A 20,033-nucleotide genomic window follows, 5' to 3' on the forward strand; every position below is an offset into this window, starting at 1 on the left:
AGCGACTCCCACATCTTGATGGGAACAGGTGAACAGAGAAGATGAAAACACCAGTTCAATTCCACCAGTAGCCACCGGGGAAGCCCAGAATCCAAATTCACAACACTCAGCTGTATTCAGTTGAGGACAAACACCATGGAGCAGCAAACAGAGGTATTAGGCCCCATCCAGCAATTAAAAAAAAAAAAAAAAAAAAGCTTAATAAGAGCCAGAAGGTAGAAGCTCAGCTTTATTCAGTTGAGGACAACACCAGGGAGGGGCAGACACCGTTAGTAGGCCCTAAACTTTTTTTTTTTTTTTAAAACAGCACTTAATGAGAGCCAGAAGGTAGAAGCTCAGCTGTATTCAGTTGAGGACAAACACCAGGCAGGGGCAGACACCGTTAGTAGGCCCTAAACACCTTTTTTTTTTTAAAAAACACAGCACTTAATGAGAGCCAGAAGGCTGAAGATCTGCTTTATTCAGTTGAGGAAAAACACCAGGCAGGGGCAGACACCGTTAGTAGGCCGCAACCAAAGTTGAAGGCCAAATGCAGTTTAATATCTGATACTATAGGCCGAAAGCCAGAAGGTGGAAGCTCAGCTTTATTCAGTTGAGGGCAAACACCAGGGAGGGGCAGACACCGTTAGTAGGCCCTAAACACCATTTTTTTTTAAAACAAAAACCTTAATGAGAGCCAGAAGGTAGAAGCTCAGCTGTATTCAGTTGAGGACAAACACCAGGCAGGGGCAGACACCGTTAGTAGGCCCTAAACACCATTTTTTTTTAAAACAAAAACCTTAATGAGAGCCAGAAGGTAGAAGCTCAGCTTTATTCAGTTGAGGGCAACACCAAGGAGGGGCAGACACCGTTAGTAGGCCCTAAACACCATTTAAAAAAAAAAAAAAACACAGCACTTAATGAGAGCCAGAAGGTTGAAGCTCAGCTTTATTCAGTTGAGGAAAAACACCAGGCAGGGGCAGACACCGTTAGTAGGCCCTAAACTTTTTTTTTTTTTTTAAAACAGCACTTAATGAGAGCCAGAAGGTAGAAGCTCAGCTGTATTCAGTTGAGGACAAACACCAGGCAGGGGCAGACACCGTTAGTAGGCCCTAAACACCTTTTTTTTTTTAAAAAACACAGCACTTAATGAGAGCCAGAAGGTTGAAGATCAGCTTTATTCAGTTGAGGAAAAACACCAGGCAGGGGCAGACACCGTTAGTAGGCCGCAACCAAAGTTGAAGGCCAAATGCAGTTTAATATCTGATACTATAGGCCGAAAGCCAGAAGGTGGAAGCTCAGCTTTATTCAGTTGAGGGCAAACACCAGGGAGGGGCAGACACCGTTAGTAGGCCCTAAACACCATTTTTTTTTAAAACAAAAACCTTAATGAGAGCCAGAAGGTAGAAGCTCAGCTGTATTCAGTTGAGGACAAACACCAGGCAGGGGCAGACACCGTTAGTAGGCCCTAAACACCATTTTTTTTTAAAACAAAAACCTTAATGAGAGCCAGAAGGTAGAAGCTCAGCTTTATTCAGTTGAGGGCAACACCAAGGAGGGGCAGACACCGTTAGTAGGCCCTAAACACCATTTAAAAAAAAAAAAAAACACAGCACTTAATGAGAGCCAGAAGGTTGAAGCTCAGCTTTATTCAGTTGAGGAAAAACACCAGGCAGGGGCAGACACAGTTAGTAGGCCCTAAACACCATTTTTTTTTTAAAAAAAAAACAGCACTTAATGAGAGCCAGAAGGTAGAAGCTCAGCTGTATTCAGTTGAGGACAAACACCAGGCAGGGGCAGACACCGTTAGTAGGCCCTAAACACCATTTTTTTTAAAAACAAAAACCTTAATGAGAGCCAGAAGGTAGAAGCTCAGCTGTATTCAGTTGAGGACAAACACCAGGCAGGGGCAGACACCGTTAGTAGGCCCTAAACACCATTTTTTAAAAAAAAAAACAGCACTTAATGAGAGCCAGAAGGTAGAAGCTCAGCTGTATTCAGTTGAGGACAAACACCAGGCAGGGGCAAACACCGTTAGTAGGCCCTAAACACCATTTTTTTTTTAAAACAAAAACCTTAATGAGAGCCAGAAGGTAGAAGCTCAGCTGTATTCAGTTGAGGACAAACACCAGGCAGGGGCAGACACCGTTAGTAGGCCCTAAACACCATTTTTTTTAAAAAACAAAAACCTTAATGAGAGCCAGAAGGTAGAAGCTCAGCTTTATTCAGTTGAGGACAACTTGAATTAGGGACTGCAGACAGACTTAGCAGGCTGTCCCCTGTGTGGACCATGCATCCAATACATTAACCCATTGCACCACAAAGGACACGTAACCTTCCGTGGCCATGCCTACAGGTCCATGTGTCTGTTGTCAGGTGTACCTTTGGACTCACAGATTGACAGAATGCAAGGACAATGCGGTCTTTAACATGCTGGTGGAGGGGTGGGATGGCTTTTCTCGCAAAAGAATTGTCAACTGGCTAGCTCATAGCGTTGTACAGCGTAGTCCATCATGGCTTTATTAATATTAAATAAAATAAAAAAATAGGCTCTATGCAATTTAAAATAGGTTCCAGGGGTACACGGGCAGCAGTGGTCTGGTCAGTGGAGGCCTAGTGGAAGGAGGGACCGCAGACAGGCTTCGAAGGCCTAACATAATAAAATGGGCTGGCTGTAGGCACTTTAAAATTGGTTCCAGGGGTACACGGGCAGCAGTGGTCTGGTCAGTGGAGGCCTAGTGGAAGGAAGGACCGCAGACAGGCTTTGAAGGCCTAACATGATAAAATGGGCTGGCTGTAGGCACTGTAAAATAGGTTCCAGGGGTACACGGGCAGCAGTGGTCTGGTCAGTGGAGGCCTAGTGGAAGGAGAGACCGCAGACAGGCTTCGAAGGCCTAACATAATAAAATGGGCTGGCTGTAGGCACTGTAAAATAGGTTCCAGGGGTACACGGGCAGCAGTGGTCTGGTCAGTGGAGGCCTAGTGGAAGGAGGGACCGCAGACAGGCTTCGAAGGCCTAACATAATAAAATGGGCTGGCTGTATGCACTGTAAAATAGGTTCCAGGGGTACACGGGCAGCAGTGTTCTGGTCAACGGAGGCCGATTGTAATGAGTGTCTGCCAGTTAGTAGTCAAAAACAACAAATAAATGTGAATGTCTCGCATTAAAACAAAACAAAAACACTAAAGGGTGCAATCATTAGGTTCAGGGGTGGGATCCTCTGCGTTGTTTCAGACCTACTAATTTAGCGCAAAGTATTTACTGTGGTAAATAGAGGACACTGCCCCTGACTGTGTTAAGTACCATCATACATGTCAACACAATGGTATTGTCAGTGGCAGGTATGGAAGGATGTCAGCGCATAGACTAAACATTGGTGGAAGTGTGAGAGATAACTGTGGAAGTGGTAGAGCAATGTTTGACCTGGGGGTGGGTGAACTCTCTTGTGGCCGGCGGTACAGGCCCAGGGCCCCTCATGTTACAACAGTGTGTCTGACGTTGGGTGCGCACCACCACCGCCAGAGACACTTTATTGTACTATGAGGGACCCAGTAGCAATGCCGTCGACCAAAAGCGGGCACACCCACCTCTTCAGACAAACAGCAGTCTCACGGGTGCTTGCGCCAAGTCGCGACACCACGGCCCCGTGTGGGGAGTTTGGCCATTTAGGGAGGTGTAAACATGTCGTATGCTGGACAATCAGCTGCAGCAAATTAGACATTAGAAAAGTAATTCACAGTAGTCCACAGGCAAGAGCTTTTCATAGGAAAGCTAGGTGTCGGCCGGGCAAGGTGGGGCAAAAGATTTCAAAATCCAGTTGTGGTTCATTTTAATGAATGTTAGATCATCAACATTTTGGGTAGCCAGACGAGTCCTTTTTTCGGTTAATATTGAACCTGCAGCACTGAATACTCTTTCTGATAGGACACTTGCTGCCGGGCAAGCAAGCTCCTGCAATGCATATTCTGCCAATTCTGGCCAGGTGTCTAATTTTGATGCCCAGTAATCAAATGGGAATGACGGTTGAGGGAGAACATCGATAAGGGATGAAAAATAGTTAGTAACCATACTGGACAAATGTTGTCTCCTGTCACTTTCAATTGATAAGACAAAAGAAAAAATCCAGCTCACCATAGTTGTAGTCCCTGGAGGCTCGGAGCACGGAAACACCGTGTCAAGGCGTGAGGAATGCAGGAAATAGAAAAAAATCCAGCTCAACGAGGTGGTGAAAAAGTAAAGTCTTGGTACTTTATTCACTTCATATCAAAAAATAGAGGATAAAACAACAGCACAATATAATTAAAAACACTATCTACGCGTTTCTGGTCATGACTAAGGGTGCTATGTCACCAGAAACGCGTAGATAGTGTTTTTAATTATATTGTGCTGTTGTTTTATCCTCTATTTTTTGATATGAAGTGAATAAAGTACCAAGACTTTGCTTTTTCACCACCTCGTTGAGCTGGATTTTTTTCTATTTCCTGCTTTCAATTGATGCAGCAGTACCTGTCCTGTCTGCGGTCATAGCAAAATCACTCCACAACCTGGTCAGAAAACCCCTCTGTCCAACGCCACTTCTGATGTGTGCACCCCTAACACTCATAGTCTGCTGCCCCCTGGAGCTCGTGTGAGAACGATCACGTGCGCTGTGTGCTGGGAATGCCTGAAGCAAACGGTCAACAAGAGTTGATTGTTTGGTTGCTAATATTAGTTCCAAGTTCTCATGTGGCATAATATTTTGCAATTTGCCTTTATAGCGTGGATCAAGGAGGCAGGCCAACCAGTAATCGTCATCGTTCATCATTTTTGTAATGCATGTGTCCCTTTTTAGGATACGTAAGGCATAATCCGCCATGTGGGCCAAAGTTCCAGTTGTCAAATCTCCGGTTGTGATTGGTTGAGGGGCAGTTTCAGGCAAATCTACGTCACTTGTGTCCCTCAAAAAACCAGAACCCGGCCTTGCCACGCAACCAATTTCCAGTGCCCCCGGGAAAGCTTCCGCATTAAAAATATACTCATCCCCATCATCCTCCTCGTCCTCCACCTCCTCTTCGCCCGCTACCTCGTCCTGTACACTGCCCTGACCAGACAATGGCTGACTGTCATCAAGGCTTTCCTCTTCCTCTGGTGCAGACGCCTGATCCTTTATGTGCGTCAAACTTTGCATCAGCAGACACATTAGGGGGATGCTCATGCTTATTATGGCGTTGTCTGCACTAACCAGCCGTGTGCATTCCTCAAAACACTGAAGGACTTGACACATGTCTTGTATCTTCGACCACTGCACACCTGACAACTCCATGTCTGCCATCCTACTGCCTGCCCGTGTATGTGTATCCTCCCACAAAAACATAACAGCCCGCCTCTGTTGGCACAGTCTCTGAAGCATGTGCAGTGTTGAGTTCCACCTTGTTGCAACGTCTATGATTAGGCGATGCTGGGGAAGGTTCAAAGACCGCTGATAGGTCTGCATACGGCTGGAGTGTACAGGCGAACGTCGGATATGTGAGCAAAGTCCACGCACTTTGAGGAGCAGGTCGGAGAACCCAGGATAAGTTTTCAATAAGCACTGCACCACCAGGTTTAAGGTGTGAGCCAGGCAAGGAATGTGTTTCAGTTGGGAAAGGGAGATGGCAGCCATGAAATTCCTTCCGTTATCACTCACTACCTTGCCTGCCTCAAGATCTACTGTGCCCAGCCACGACTGCGTTTCTTGTTGCAAGAACTCGGACAGAACTTCCGCGGTGTGTCTGTTGTCGCCCAAACACTTCATAGCCAATACAGCCTGCTGACGCTTGCCAGTAGCTGGCCCATAATGGGACAACTGGTGTGCAACAGTGTCATCTGCCGATGGAGTGGTTGGCCGACTGCGGTCTGTGGAAGAGCTGTAGCTTCTGCAGGAGGACGAGGAGGAGGAGGAGGGGGTGCGAACGCCTACAGCCAACTGTTTCCTAGACCGTGGGCTAGGCACAACTGTCCTGAAATTGATGTCCCCTGTGGACCCTGCATCCACCACATTCACCCAGTGTGCCGTGATGGACACATAACGTCCCTGGCCATGCCTACTGGTCCATGCATCTGTAGTCAGGTGCACCTTTGTACTCACAGATTGCCTGAGTGCATGGACGGTGCGCTGTTTAACATGCTGGTGCAGGGCTGGGATGGCTTTTCTGGAAAAAAGTGTCGACTGGGTAGCTCGTATCGTGGTTCAGCGTACTCCATCAGGGCTTTGAAAGCTTCGCTTTCAACTAACCGGTAGGGCATCATCTCTAACGAGATTAGTCTAGCTATGTGGGCGTTAAAACCCTGTGTACGCGGATGCGAGGATAAGTACTTCCTTTTTCTAACCAGAGTCTCATGTAGTGTGAGCTGGACTGGAGAGCTGGAGATCGTGGAACTTGCGGGTGTGCCGGTGGACATGGCAGACTGAGAGACGGTTGGAGACGGTATTGTTTCCGCCGGTGCCCTAGATGCAATATTTCCTCCTACAAAACTGGTGATTCCCTGACCCTGACTGCTTTTGGCTGGCAAAGAAACCTGCACAGATACTGCCGGTGGTGCGGAAAATGGTGGCCTTACAGTGACGGAAGGGATGTTGCGTTGCTGACTAGCTTCATTGGCCGAGGGTGCTACAACCTTAAGGGACGTTTGGTAGTTAGTCCAGGCTTGAAAATGCATGGTGGTTAAGTGTCTATGCATGCAACTAGTATTGAGACTTTTCAGATTCTGACCTCTGCTTAAGCTAGTTGAACATTTTTGACAGATGACTTTGCGCTGATCAATTGGATGTTGTTTAAAAAAATGCCAGACTGCACTCTTCCTAGCATCGGATCCTTTTTCAGGGATTGCAGACTGAGCTTTAACCGGATGGCCACGCTGTCCTCCAACAGGTTTTGGCTTTGACACGCGTTTTGGGCCAGATATGGGCCCGGCAGATGGAACCTGTTGCGATGTTGATGACTGCTGCGGCCCCTCCTCCACCTCCGCTTCTGAACTACTGCCGCCTGCACCCTGTTCCCCCAATGGCTGCCAATCGGGGTCAACAACTGGGTCATCTATTACCTCCTCTTCGAGCTCGTGTGCAACTTCGTCTGTGTCACCGTGTCGGTCGGTGGTATAGCGTTCGTGGCGGGGCAACATAGTCTCATCAGGGTCTGATTGTGGATCAGTACCCTGAGAGGGCAATGTTGTGGTCTGAGTCAAAGGAGCAGCATAGTACTCTGGCTGTGGCTGTGCATCAGTGCACTCCATGTCAGAATCTACTTGTAATGGGCATGGCCTGTTAAGTGTTTCACTTTCTAAGCCAGGGACGGTATGTGTAAAGAGCTCCATGGAGTAACCCGTTGTGTCGCCTGCTGCATCCTTCTCTCTTGTTGTAGTTTTTGCTGAAGAGGACAAGAAAGCGACTTGTCCCTGACCGTGAACATCCACAAGCGACGCGCTGCTTTTACATTTACCAGTTTCAGAAGAGGAGGCAAAAGAGCTAGAGGCTGAGTCTGCAATGTAAGCCAAAACTTGCTGTTGCTGCTCCCGCTTTAAAAGCGGTTTTCCTACTCCCAGAAAAGAAAGCGTTCGAGGCCTTGTGTAGCCAGACGACGAAACTGGCTCCACAGCTCCAGACTCAGGTGGAATATTTTTATCCCCACGACCACCTGATGCTCCACTACCACTACCATCATTACCAGCTGACAATGAATGCCCACGGCCACGACCTCTTGCACCAGACTTCCTCATTGTTTTAAAAACTTAACCAAAGTAACTTTATTTGTTGCTGTCAAACAACTTACACGGTGAGCTATAACTTCAGTATGATTTCAATATCCCTTAACAGGTTGGTGAGACCACAAGGAAAATCAGGCACAATGTTACACACTCTGTTTTCTGTGGCACCAAATCACAGAGATGCCACACACGCAGGACTGTCACTCAAGCACAAATGTCAATATTAATCTCCCACCTATTATTTTTTTTTTTTTTTATCAGGGAGACTTTAGAAACCGAATAAGATAAAATGATTTTTTCAGGGACAATTTAGAAACCAATTAAACAAAAAAAAAAGCCTATCTATGGCCCACTGAGTGAGAGATGGCACACACAGGAGTCAGGAGTGGCACACAAGCCATGAGGCCAATATTTTTCTCCCACTGATTGATGTAGTGATTTTTTTCAGGTAGATTTTAGAACCCAAATCAAGCAAAAAAAATAAATAGGCTTTCTATGGCCCACTGAGTGAGAGATGGCACACACAGGAGTCAGGAGTGGCACACAAGCAGAAAGGGCAATATTAATCTCCCACTGTTTTATTTTTTTTTTCTTTTTCAGGGAGACTTTAGAAACCAAATAATAAAAAAAAGGCTTTCTATGGCCCACTGAGTGAGAGATGGCACACACAGGAGTCAGGAGTGGCACACAAGCAGAAAGGGCAATATTAATCTCCCACTGTTTTATTTTTTTTCTTTTTCAGGGAAACTTTAGAAACCAAATAATAAAAAAAAGGCTTTCTATGGCCCACTGAGTGAGAGATGGCACACACAGGAGTCAGGAGTGGCACACAAGCCCTGAGGCCAATATTTTTCTCCCACTGATTGATGTAGTGATTTTTTTTCAGGTAGATTTTAGAACCCAAATCAAGCAAAAAAAATAAATAGGCTTTCTATGGCCCACTGAGTGAGAGATGGCACACACAGGAGTCAGGAGTGGCACACAAGCAGAAAGGGCAATATTAATCTCCCACTGTTTTATTTTTTTTTTCTTTTTCAGGGAGACTTTAGAAACCAAATAATAAAAAAAAAGGCTTTCTATGGCCCACTGAGTGAGAGATGGCACACACAGGAGTCAGGAGTGGCACACAAGCCCTGAGGCCAATATTTTTCTCCCACTGATTGATGTAGTGATTTTTTTTCAGGTAGATTTTAGAACCCAAATCAAGCAAAAAAATAAATAGGCTTTCTATGGCCCACTGAGTGAGAGATGGCACACACAGGGATGCACTCTAGCAGAAATGCCAATCTTAATCTCCCACAAAAAAAAAAAACAGGGACTGTCCTACAATTACTATCTCCCTGCAGTAATCTCAGCCAGGTATGGCAGGCAGCAATAAGGAGTGGACTGATGCACAAATTAAATAAAAAGTGTGGACAAACAAAAAAGATAGCTGTGCAGAAAGGAAGGAACAAGAGGATTTGTGCTTTGAAAAAAACAGTTGGTTTGCACAGTGGCGTACACACAGCAATGCAGCTATCAAGGAGCCTTCTAGGGCAGCCCAATGAGCTACAGCGCTGAGAAAAAAAAAAATGTAGCTTCCACTGTCCCTGCACACCGAAGGTGGTGTTGGACAGTGGAAATCGCTACAGCACAAGCGGTTTGGTGGTTAATGGACCCTGCCTAACGCTATCCCTGCTTCTGACGAAGCGGCAGCAACCTCTCCCTAAGCTCAGATCAGCAGCAGTGAGATGGCGGTCGGCGGGAACGCCCCTTTATAGCCCCTGTGACGCCGCAGACAGCAAGCCAATCACTGCAATGCCCTTCTCTAAGATGGTGGGGACCAGGAACTATGTCATCACGCTGCCCACACTCTGCGTTCACCTTCATTGGCTGAGAAATGGCGCTTTTCGCGTCATTGAAACGCGACTTTGGCGCGAAAGTCGCGTACCGCATGGCCGATGCAACGCTGGGATCGGCTCGGTTTCATGAGACGCCGACTTTGCCAAAAGTCGGCGACTTTTGAAAATGAACGACCCGTTTCGCTCAACCCTAGTGTCAACCCGTACTATCCGTCGGCGTCTGAATGAAAAGGGACTGTATGGTAGGAGACCCAGGAAGACCCCACTTCTTACCCCGAGACATAAAAAAGTCAGGCTGGAGTTTGCCAAAACTTACCTGAAAAAGCCTAAAACGTTTTCGAAGAATGTTCTCTGGTCAGAGGAGACAAAAGTAGAGCTTTTTGGGCAAAGGCATCAACATAGAGTTTACAGGGGAAAAAAACAACAGGCATTCAAAGAAAAGAACACGGTCCCTACAGTCAAACATGGTGGAGGTTCCCTGATGTGTTGGAGTTGCTTTGCTGCCTGTGGCACTGGACTGCTTGACCGTGTGCATGGCATTATGAAGTCTGAAGACTACCAACAAATTTTGCAGCATAATGTAGGGCCCAGTGTGAGAAAGCTGGGTCTCCCTCAGAGGTCATGGGTCTTCCAGCAGGACAATGACCCTAAACACACTTCAAAAAGCACTAGAAAATGGTCTGAGAGAAAGCACTGGAGACTTCTAAGGTGGCCAGCAATGAGTCCAGACCTGAATCCCATAGAACACCTGTGGAGAGATCTAAAAATGGCAGTTTGGAGAAGGCACCCTTCAAATATCAGGGACCTGGAGCAGTTTGCCTGTCATGCTCGCGCCCAGACTGGTTGGCGCGGGCGTGCGGAGGTGTGTGGCCCCACTGTGCCACAGACCAAACCTCCCTGGAAGGGGCGTAACTAAGTAGCTTCCTAGGTGTTCGCTGGAGCCTCTGATGGTGAGGTCAGACTTGTGCAATAGGAAGCTACCAGGTACCACTCCAGGGTGGAGTCTGGTTGTGGCTGCTGATCCCACCGGGGAACGGAACATAGACAAGCAAGCGGGCACGGCTGGCACATAGGCAGGCAGACGGGTACAACAGGAACACTGTCAGGCAGGCGGGCACGGCTGGCTCTCTGGTAGGCAGGCGGGCACGGCTGGCTCTCTGGAAAGGCAGGCGGGCACGGCTGGCTCACTGGCAGGACTGGTGGACAAGACTGGTACACTGGAAGAACCGGTAGGGACCGGTCTGCAGGCAGGTATATAGAACGGGTAAGAACCTGTTCAGACACGAGGACCTAGGAATAAGTAGATAAAGACCGCAAGAGCGGATGCAGAGCGAAAGCACAGGAGCTAGAGCCAAGAACAGCCAAGAGCAGGAGGCGGAGCCAAGTGCGAAACCGCAGGAGGCGGAGCCAAGAGCTGGAGGCGGAGCCAAGTGCAAACAGGCAGGAGGCGGAGCCAAGAGCTGGAGGCGGAGCCAAGTGCAGACAGGCAGGAGGCGGAGCCAAGAGCTGGCGGCGGAGCCAAGTGCAGGAGAAGTAGAACCGCAAGGAGCGGAGCCAGGTAGAACCGCAAGGAGCGGAGCCAGGTAGAACCGCAAGGAGCGGAGCCAGGTAGAACCGCAAGGAGCGGAGCCAGGTAGAACCGCAAGGAGCGGAGCCAGGTAGAACCGCAAGGAGCGGAGCCAGGTAGAACCGCAAGGAGCGGAGCCAGGTAGAACCGCAAGGAGCGGAGAGGAGCTGCGGGAGGGGTCTCTGCAGCAAAGCTGAGCAGAGCCACAAGGAAAGTGGAGAGAAGCTGCAGCAAGGGATAACTGCAACAGCAGAAGATAAGCTGAGTAGAAAGGAGCAGAAACGCAGAAGGGAGGAGCAGAGGTAAAGTCACAAAGGTTCAGAGCAGGCAGAGCTGCAAGAGTGCGGAGTGTAAGCAGACTGAGAATACAAGGAAAGACAACAGGGAAGGAAGCCAAAGACTAGGAGACAGAGATAAGACTAAGTACAGACAAGGCAATGGAACAAGACACAAGGACAAAGACACTGGGACCAGGATATACTGCCTCCTGGTGGGCGGACAACAAGACCAAGGAAATAACACAGAGAATCCTCCAGAGAGGGAGTAACTCAGAACAAGGCCAGGCAAACTCAGAAGCAAGACACTAACTGAGCTAACACATTGCACAGGCCCAGAACACTGGGAGGAGCTGCACTATATACTGGAGGCCTCTTGGTAATTGGTCAGGAACAGATTGGACAGATGCACCTGATTGCTATAAGAACCAGAGAGTTCAGGCGCCGCCCCTCTATACACAGAACCATGAAGCATGCAGAGAGCAGAGACACAGAACATGGAGCTGGCAAGAAACAGAAACCACATCATGACCTGGAGCAGTGGGTAAGATAGTGTGAGAGATGCGAGGCCATGACGTGATGCCAGCAGAGTTGTTACAGTACCCCCCCCTTTACGGCCCCTCTTCTTCAAGCCCGCCAGAATAACTTGTAGAAGAAGGATGGGAGCACACATAGTCCAGGCCAACATGACATCTTCAGGGTAGAAGGCAGCAGGAGAGTCACCAGGTATCTCAGAAAACAAAGTCTCTTTGTGCTCTGCAGGGTTAGCTTCATCAGAAATCTCGGATAGGAAAGTCTCATTGTACCCAATAGGGTTAGCTTTCTCAAAGGACTGGACCATTTCCTCAGGGTAGACAAGAAGCAGGGACTTGGAAGATACCGATTTGTTATCTTCACCAGCCGGCCACATGGAAGCTGAAGGAATACTGACAGGATACACCTTCTGCCCGATATCCAGAGACAAACTTTCAGATAGCAGAGATGTTCTAGAGTACTGAACACAGGAAAAGTCACTAGAGATGAATGTGGAGAGCATCAGCTCCACCGGGTCAGAGAAGAATTGAGGTGAACAAACTTCTGTTTTGAAATCTTCACCAGCCGGCCACAAGGACGCAGAAGGTATAAACATAGGAACCATCTTCTGCCCGTTATCCAGAAGAAATCGTCCAAGCGGCGGGGATGTTCCTAGGAATGGAATACAGGTAAAGTCGTTGGAGATGTGTGGAGAGATAGTCACCGCTTCCCCATCTTCGGTGACATTAGCACATCTTGACTCGACGACTAAGTGTTTACTGGTATAGTCGCTGGAGATGTGTGGAGACATAGTCACCGTTTCCCCATCTTCGGTGACGTCAGCACAGCTTGACTCGACGACTAGCAGACCAGCAGAAGAAGATGTCACTGCTGAGTGTCTTTGACGCATGGGAACCAGACACTTCTCAAGACTGGGTAAGTTCAAACGAAGCACCTTACTGCAACTCTTGACCAGAGCGGGTGGTAGAGTCCTTGGCTTAGAATGACCCATGGGCTTAACAGACAGCATATGGAAAACAAAATTCTTTGTGTATAAGGCTCCAACTTGGAGCTGTAGTTGTCCTTGCAGGACTAGACTGCTCTTTAGCAGGGTTTGGCCATTATCAGGCAACGCCCACACTGGGTTCTGGAGCTGAAGAACGGAGACCATACACCGACTCCGTATGACAGGCGGCTTAGATACACCAAAGCTCCCAGAAGGCAGAGAAACAGTCATTAACTTAGATGGAGAGGAAGTACTCTCGCCAGGGGCAGCCTCTCCAACTGGCCCGAGGTTTTGGAGCTTAAGATCCCCTGGACAGAGGCCATCCAGGTGTTCCTCACAACAGCAGCGACATTGTATGGCCTTCTTATGGCTGATTTCAGGCTGCTGCTTTGCCAGCCCACTCTCATCAACCTTCTTAGGCTTCACACAGGTTGCTGCTTTAACGGGTAGAGGAACAGGAGGGTCACAGACGGTCATGGCTTGACGTGGGGGTTTCTTCACGGGTTTCGCCCGTCTGGAGCGCCTCTCGGATCTAGATGGGGAAGACTTAACAGGAGCAGCAGGACAAGGCTTGTCAAAGACTTTACGGAAGGCCACCAGGAAGGCCCCCAGGTTCATGACAATAGGATCCCCTGCTTCCCAGAGGGGAGTTATCCATATTAGAGCATCTTCGGCCAGGTAGGACATGATGTAACCCACCTTGACCCAGTCAGAGGGGAAACAAGCTGCATTCTGCAGGATGTAGCGTAAGCACTGCTTCAGGAACCCCTGGCATTCTTCAGGATTCCCATAGAACCTAGGTGGGTCAGCTGGGTAGTGCTCCTCCTCATAGGCCAGAAGTTGCTTGAAGAGAGCATTAGAGACAATAATTGGGTCAGAGGTCTCTTCAATCTGAACCACCCTTGGTGGAACAAATTTTTCAGGTTGCTCATACGGGCAGGAAAAAAGTTCATCATGCTCTGCGAGCGGTAGGACATGGGATACAGCGGAGGCCATGGCCTGTGCAAACTGTCATGCTCGCGCCCAGACTGGTTGGCGCGGGCGTGCGGAGGTGTGTGGCCCCACTGTGCCACAGACCAAACCTCCCTGGAAGGGGCGTAACTAAGTAGCTTCCTAGGTGTTCGCTGGAGCCTCTGATGGTGAGGTCAGACTTGTGCAATAGGAAGCTACCAGGTACCACTCCAGGGTGGAGTCTGGTTGTGGCTGCTGATCCCACCGGGGAACGGAACATAGACAAGCAAGCGGGCACGGCTGGCACATAGGCAGGCAGACGGGTACAACAGGAACACTGTCAGGCAGGCGGGCACGGCTGGCTCTCTGGTAGGCAGGCGGGCACGGCTGGCTCTCTGGAAAGGCAGGCGGGCACGGCTGGCTCACTGGCAGGACTGGTGGACAAGACTGGTACACTGGAAGAACCGGTAGGGACCGGTCTGCAGGCAGGTATATAGAACGGGTAAGAACCTGTTCAGACACGAGGACCTAGGAATAAGTAGATAAAGACCGCAAGAGCGGATGCAGAGCGAAAGCACAGGAGCTAGAGCCAAGAACAGAAATGCAGGAGGCGGAGCCAAGAGCAGGAGGCGGAGCCAAGTGCGAAACTGCAGGAGGCGGAGCCAAGAGCTGGAGGCGGAGCCAAGTGCAAACAGGCAGGAGGCGGAGCCAAGAGCTGGAGGCGGAGCCAAGTGCAGACAGGCAGGAGGCGGAGCCAAGAGCTGGCGGCGGAGCCAAGTGCAGGAGAAGTAGAACCGCAAGGAGCGGAGCCAGGTAGAACCGCAAGGAGCGGAGCCAGGTAGAACCGCAAGGAGCGGAGCCAGGTAGAACCGCAAGGAGCGGAGCCAGGTAGAACCGCAAGGAGCGGAGCCAGGTAGAACCGCAAGGAGCGGAGCCAGGTAGAACCGCAAGGAGCGGAGAGGAGCTGCGGGAGGGGTCTCTGCAGCAAAGCTGAGCAGAGCCACAAGGAAAGTGGAGAGAAGCTGCAGCAAGGGATAACTGCAACAGCAGAAGATAAGCTGAGTAGAAAGGAGCAGAAACGCAGAAGTGAGGAGCAGAGGTAAAGTCACAAAGGTTCAGAGCAGGCAGAGCTGCAAGAGTGCGGAGTGTAAGCAGACTGAGAATACAAGGAAAGACAACAGGGAAGGAAGCCAAAGACTAGGAGACCGAGGTAAGACTAAGTACAGACAAGGCAATGGAACAAGACACACGGACAAAGACACTGGGACCAGGATATACTGCCTCCTGGTGGGCGGACAACAAGACCAAGGAAATAACACAGAGAATCCTCCAGAGAGGGAGTAACTCAGAGCAAGGCCAGGCAAACTCAGAAGCAAGACACTAACTGAGCTAACACATTGCACAGGCCCAGAACACTGGGAGGAGCTGCACTATATACTGGAGGCCTCTTGGTAATTGGTCAGGAACAGATTGGACAGATGCACCTGATTGCTATAAGAACCAGAGAGTTCAGGCGCCGCCCCTCTATACACAGAACCATGAAGCATGCAGAGAGCAGAGACACAGAACATGGAGCTGGCAAGAAACAGAAACCACATCATGACCTGGAGCAGTGGGTAAGATAGTGTGAGAGATGCGAGGCCATGACGTGATGCCAGCAGAGTTGTTACATTGCCAAAGAAGAATGGTCTAAAATTCCAGCAGAGCATTGTAAGAAACTCATTGATGGTTACCGGAAGCGGTTGGTCGCAGTTATTTTGGTTAAAGGTTGTGCAACCAAATATTAGGGCTCATTTCCACATGCGAGGCACACGTCCGTATCTCGCATGTGGAAACCAAGCTGTGGTGCCGGCACTTTGGAGCGGAGCTGTGCAGCTCCATGTGTTCCTATGCGGCTGCACGCTCCGCTCTGGAGTGCCGGCACCACAGCTTGGTTTCCACATGCGAGATACGGACGTGTGCCTCGCATGTGGAAATGAGCCTTTAGGCTGAGGGTGCCAATACTTTTGTCTGGCCCATTTTTGGAGTTTTGTGTGAAATGATCAATGTTTTACTTTTGCTTCATTCTCTTTTGTGTTTTTTCATTTAAGACAAATTAAATGAAGATAATAATACCAAAGAATTTGTGATTGCAATCATTTTCAGGAAGAAACTGAGCATTATCTGACAGAATTGCAGGGGTGTCAATACTTTTGGCCACAACTGTATGTGCACATGTCAGTAATTCTTACAGAAATTTCCTGACAAAAAACTGACATTTCTGCCAGAAATCCGAATGCAATTTTTTCGCGTTTTTATGCGTTTTTTGTGCGTTTTTTGCACATTTTTTCCCAATGCATAGAATAGCGGCAAAAATGCAAAACATCCGCAAAATTAATGAACATGTTCATTTTTTTACCGTGATGCGTTTTTTTTTTGCGGAAAAAAACGCATCATGTGCACAAAAATTGTGGAATGCATTCTAAATGATAGGATGCATATGTATGCATTTTTTATGCATTTTTATAGCGCTTTTATCGTGAAAATTCCTGAACGTGTGCACATACCCTTAAAGAGAATAATCAGACAAACTGAACATTTTGCAGTGGTCTCTGTTATGAACCGGTGACCCTGGAGCCGCATGAGACTATCTCTGGAGTAGGTGGTACCTGTCCTGACCGCAACCCTAAACTGACACCGCAACTAGAAGTAGCCGTGGGGTGTTCCTAACACGGCCTAGACACCTCGACACAGCCGGAGGACTAAATACCCCTAAAGTTGGAAATGGGAATTCTATCTTGCCTCAGAGCAGAACCCCAAAGGATAGGCAGCCCCCCACAAATATTGACTGTGAGTTTAAGAGGAAATACGTACGCAGGCAGAAAAAACAGGATTTAGCAAAAGAGGCACTTCTAGCTAAATAGAAAAGGATAGGACAGAATTCTAAGCGGTCAGTATAAAAACCCTAAAAATATCCACAGCAGGAAATACTAATATTCTACATCTAACTAAAGACATAGAATGTATATCTGCATCTCCAGAGAATCCAGCATGACAGAAAAATCAAAACAAAGTCTAAGCTGGACAAAAACACAATAAATTGCACTGGACAGAAAAGCACACTGCATGCGTGCTACAGAGACCAAAAACCAGATACTTATCTTAGCTGAATTGACAGCAGGGCATGAGGAGCCAGACAGAGATGCAATCCCTTCATGAACAATGGACAACTGGCAGGGACTCCTGGATCCTACACACCTAAATACCTAATAGAGCTGCAATCAGCAGAAATACCTGCCCTGGATTACAATCCAGAGACAACTGCACTACCACTAACAACCACCGGAGGGAGCCCAAGAGCAGAATTCACAACAGGTCTCTTAATTTTTGCCAGAGCTGTATGTATGTATATATAAATATATATATATATACATATATATATATGTATATATATATATATATATATATATATATATATACAGTACAGAACAAAAGTTTGGACACACCTTCTCATTTAAAGATTTTTCTGTATTTTCATGACTATGAAAATTGTAAATTCACACTGAAGGCATCAAAACTATGAATTAACACATGTGGAATTATATATAGTTATTGTAGAGATGTGTCTGCTGCTAGAACTCTGTGTGGCATTGACCTGGTCTCTAATCTGAGCTGCTGTTAACCTGCGATTGCTGAGGCTGGTGACTCGGATAAACTTATCCTCAGAAGCAGAGGTGACTCTTGGTCTTCCTTTTCTGGGGCGGCCCTCGTGTAAGCCAGTTTCTTTGTAGCGCTTGATGGTTTTTGCCACTGCACTTGGGGACACTTTCAAAGTTTGCCCAATATTTCGGACTCACTGACCTTAATTTCTTAAAGTAATGATGGCCACTCGTTTTTCTTTACTTAGCTGCTTTTTTCTTGCCATAATACAAATTCTAACAGACTATTCAGTAGGACTATCAGCTGGGTATCCACCAGACTTCTGCTCAACACAACTGATGGTCCCAACCCCATTTATAAGGCAAGAAATCCCACTTATTAAACCTGACAGGGCACACCTGTGAAGTGGAAACCATTCCCGGTGACTACCTCTTGAAGCTCATCAAGAGAATGCCAAGAGTGTGCAAAGCAGTAATCAAAGCAAAAGGTGGCTACTTTGAAGAACCTAGAATATAAGACATATTTTCAGTTGTTTCACACTTTTTTGTAAAGTATATAATTCCACATGTGTTAATTCATAGTTTTGATGCCTTCAGTGTGAATTTACAATTTTCATAGTCATGAAAATACAGAAAAATCTTTAAATGAGATGTGTCCAAACTTTTGGTCTGTACTGTATATATACAATTACTCCTCACAAAACGTTTATTTCAGTTCTTCAATACAAAAAGTGAAACTTATATATTATAGTCATTACAGAGTGATCTATTTCAAGTGTTTATTTCTGTTAATGTTGATGATTATGGCTGACAGCCAATGAAATCCCAAAAGTCATTGTCTCAGTAAATTAGGACAGTTAACAAAAAACACCTGCAATGGCTTCCTCAGCATTTTTTAAGGTCCCTTAGTCTGTTTCAGTAGCTCCACAATCATGGGGAAGACTGCTGACCTGACAGTTGTCTAAAAGGCAGTCACTGACACACGCCACAAGGAGGATAAGACACAAAAGGTCATTGCTAAAGAAGCTGGCTGTTCACAGAGTGCTGTATCCAAGCATATTAATGGAAGGTTGAATGGAAGAAAAAAGTGTTGTAGAAAAAGGTGCACAAGCAACCGGCATAACCACAGCCTGGAAAGGATTGTTAAGAAAAGGCCATTCAAAAATTTGGGGGAGATTCACAAGGAGTGGACTGCTGCTGGAGTCATTGTTCCAAGAGTCACCACACAGACGTGTCCAGGACATGGGCTACAAGTGTCACATTCCTTGTGTCAGCCACTCATGACCAATAGACACCAGAAGCGTCTTACCTGGGCCAAAGAGAAAAGAGCTGCACTGTTGTCAGTTATCCAAGGTGTTGTTTTTAGAAAGTAAATTTTGCATTTAATTTGGAAATCAAGGTCCCAGAGTCTGGAGGAAGAGTGAAGAGGCCACAATCCAAGCTGCTGGAGGTCTAGCGTGAAATTTCCACAATCAGTGATTGTTTTAGGGAGCCATGTCATCTGCTGGTGTAGGTAAATGGTGTTTTATCAAGACGATACTCAGCGCTGCCATCTACCAGGAAATTTTAGAGCACTTCATGCTTACCTCTGCCGACAAGCTTTTTGGAGATGAAAATGTAATTCTCCAGCAGGACTTGGCCCCTGTCCACACTGCCAAAAGTACCAATACCTGGTTTACAAACAACAGTATCACTGTGCTTGATTGGCAGCAAACTCGTCTGACCTTAACCCCATAGAGAATCTATGGAGTATTGTCAAGAGAAAGATGAGAGACACCAGACCCAACAATGCAGATGACCTGAAGGCTGCTATCAAAGCAACCTGGGCTTCCATAACCCATCAGCAGTGCCACAGGCTGATCGCCTCCATGCCACGCCGCATTGATGCAGTAATTGATGCAAAAGGAGCTGAGACCAAGTATTGAGTGCATTTACTGAACATATATTTCAGTAGGCCAACATTTTGGATTTTTGAAATCATTTTTCAAGCCGGTGTTATAAAGTATTCTAATTTACTGAGATAATCACTTTTGGGTTTTCATTGGCTGTAAGCCATAATCATCAACATTGACATAAATAAACATGTGAAATAGTTCACTGTGTGTGTAATGACTCTATATATGAGATTCACTTTTTGTATTAAAGAACTTAAATAAATTAACTTTTTAATGATATTCTAATTTTGTGAGAAGACACAAAAGAGCACAGTAAAACCAAAAACACTCCGTTGCAAAAAAATCACAGTAATCAGCAAGTGCTAGCAAAAAGATGTAAAAAACAGGGTATTTGGTTGATACTTTTTTTTTGCAAAAAATGTATACTGAGCTGCTCCACCAAACATCAAGGTATACCCATATAGAGCAGTCCTAACTGATGTATGCAATCCCTATCTGATGTATTTAAAAACCTGTTCATCTGTATATTACCTGTATGAGCAGGGTTCAGAGAGGAAATGTCCATGTGGACACGCTGAATGGAACAGCTTTTGTGCAGATAGCCCACAAGTGGTTCCTACAGACTTGTTCACTGTGCAAGTAGCC

General features: G+C 47.1%; 1 protein-coding gene and 1 long non-coding RNA gene across 1 annotated transcript; one reads left to right on the top strand and one right to left on the bottom strand.

Annotated features, from left to right (window-relative positions):
- Nucleotides 1-20,033, bottom strand: part of LOC143793520 (uncharacterized) — a 349,323-nt gene that overhangs the window by 106,921 nt on the left and 222,369 nt on the right.
- LOC143793592 (uncharacterized) lies at nt 128-409 on the top strand. The gene is made up of 2 exons (XR_013220163.1): nt 128-215; nt 328-409. It is a non-coding gene; the product is annotated as an uncharacterized LOC143793592 (long non-coding RNA).

Source organism: Ranitomeya variabilis, chromosome 1 (genome assembly GCF_051348905.1).
Source record: "Ranitomeya variabilis isolate aRanVar5 chromosome 1, aRanVar5.hap1, whole genome shotgun sequence".
NCBI lineage: Eukaryota > Metazoa > Chordata > Amphibia > Anura > Dendrobatidae > Ranitomeya > Ranitomeya variabilis.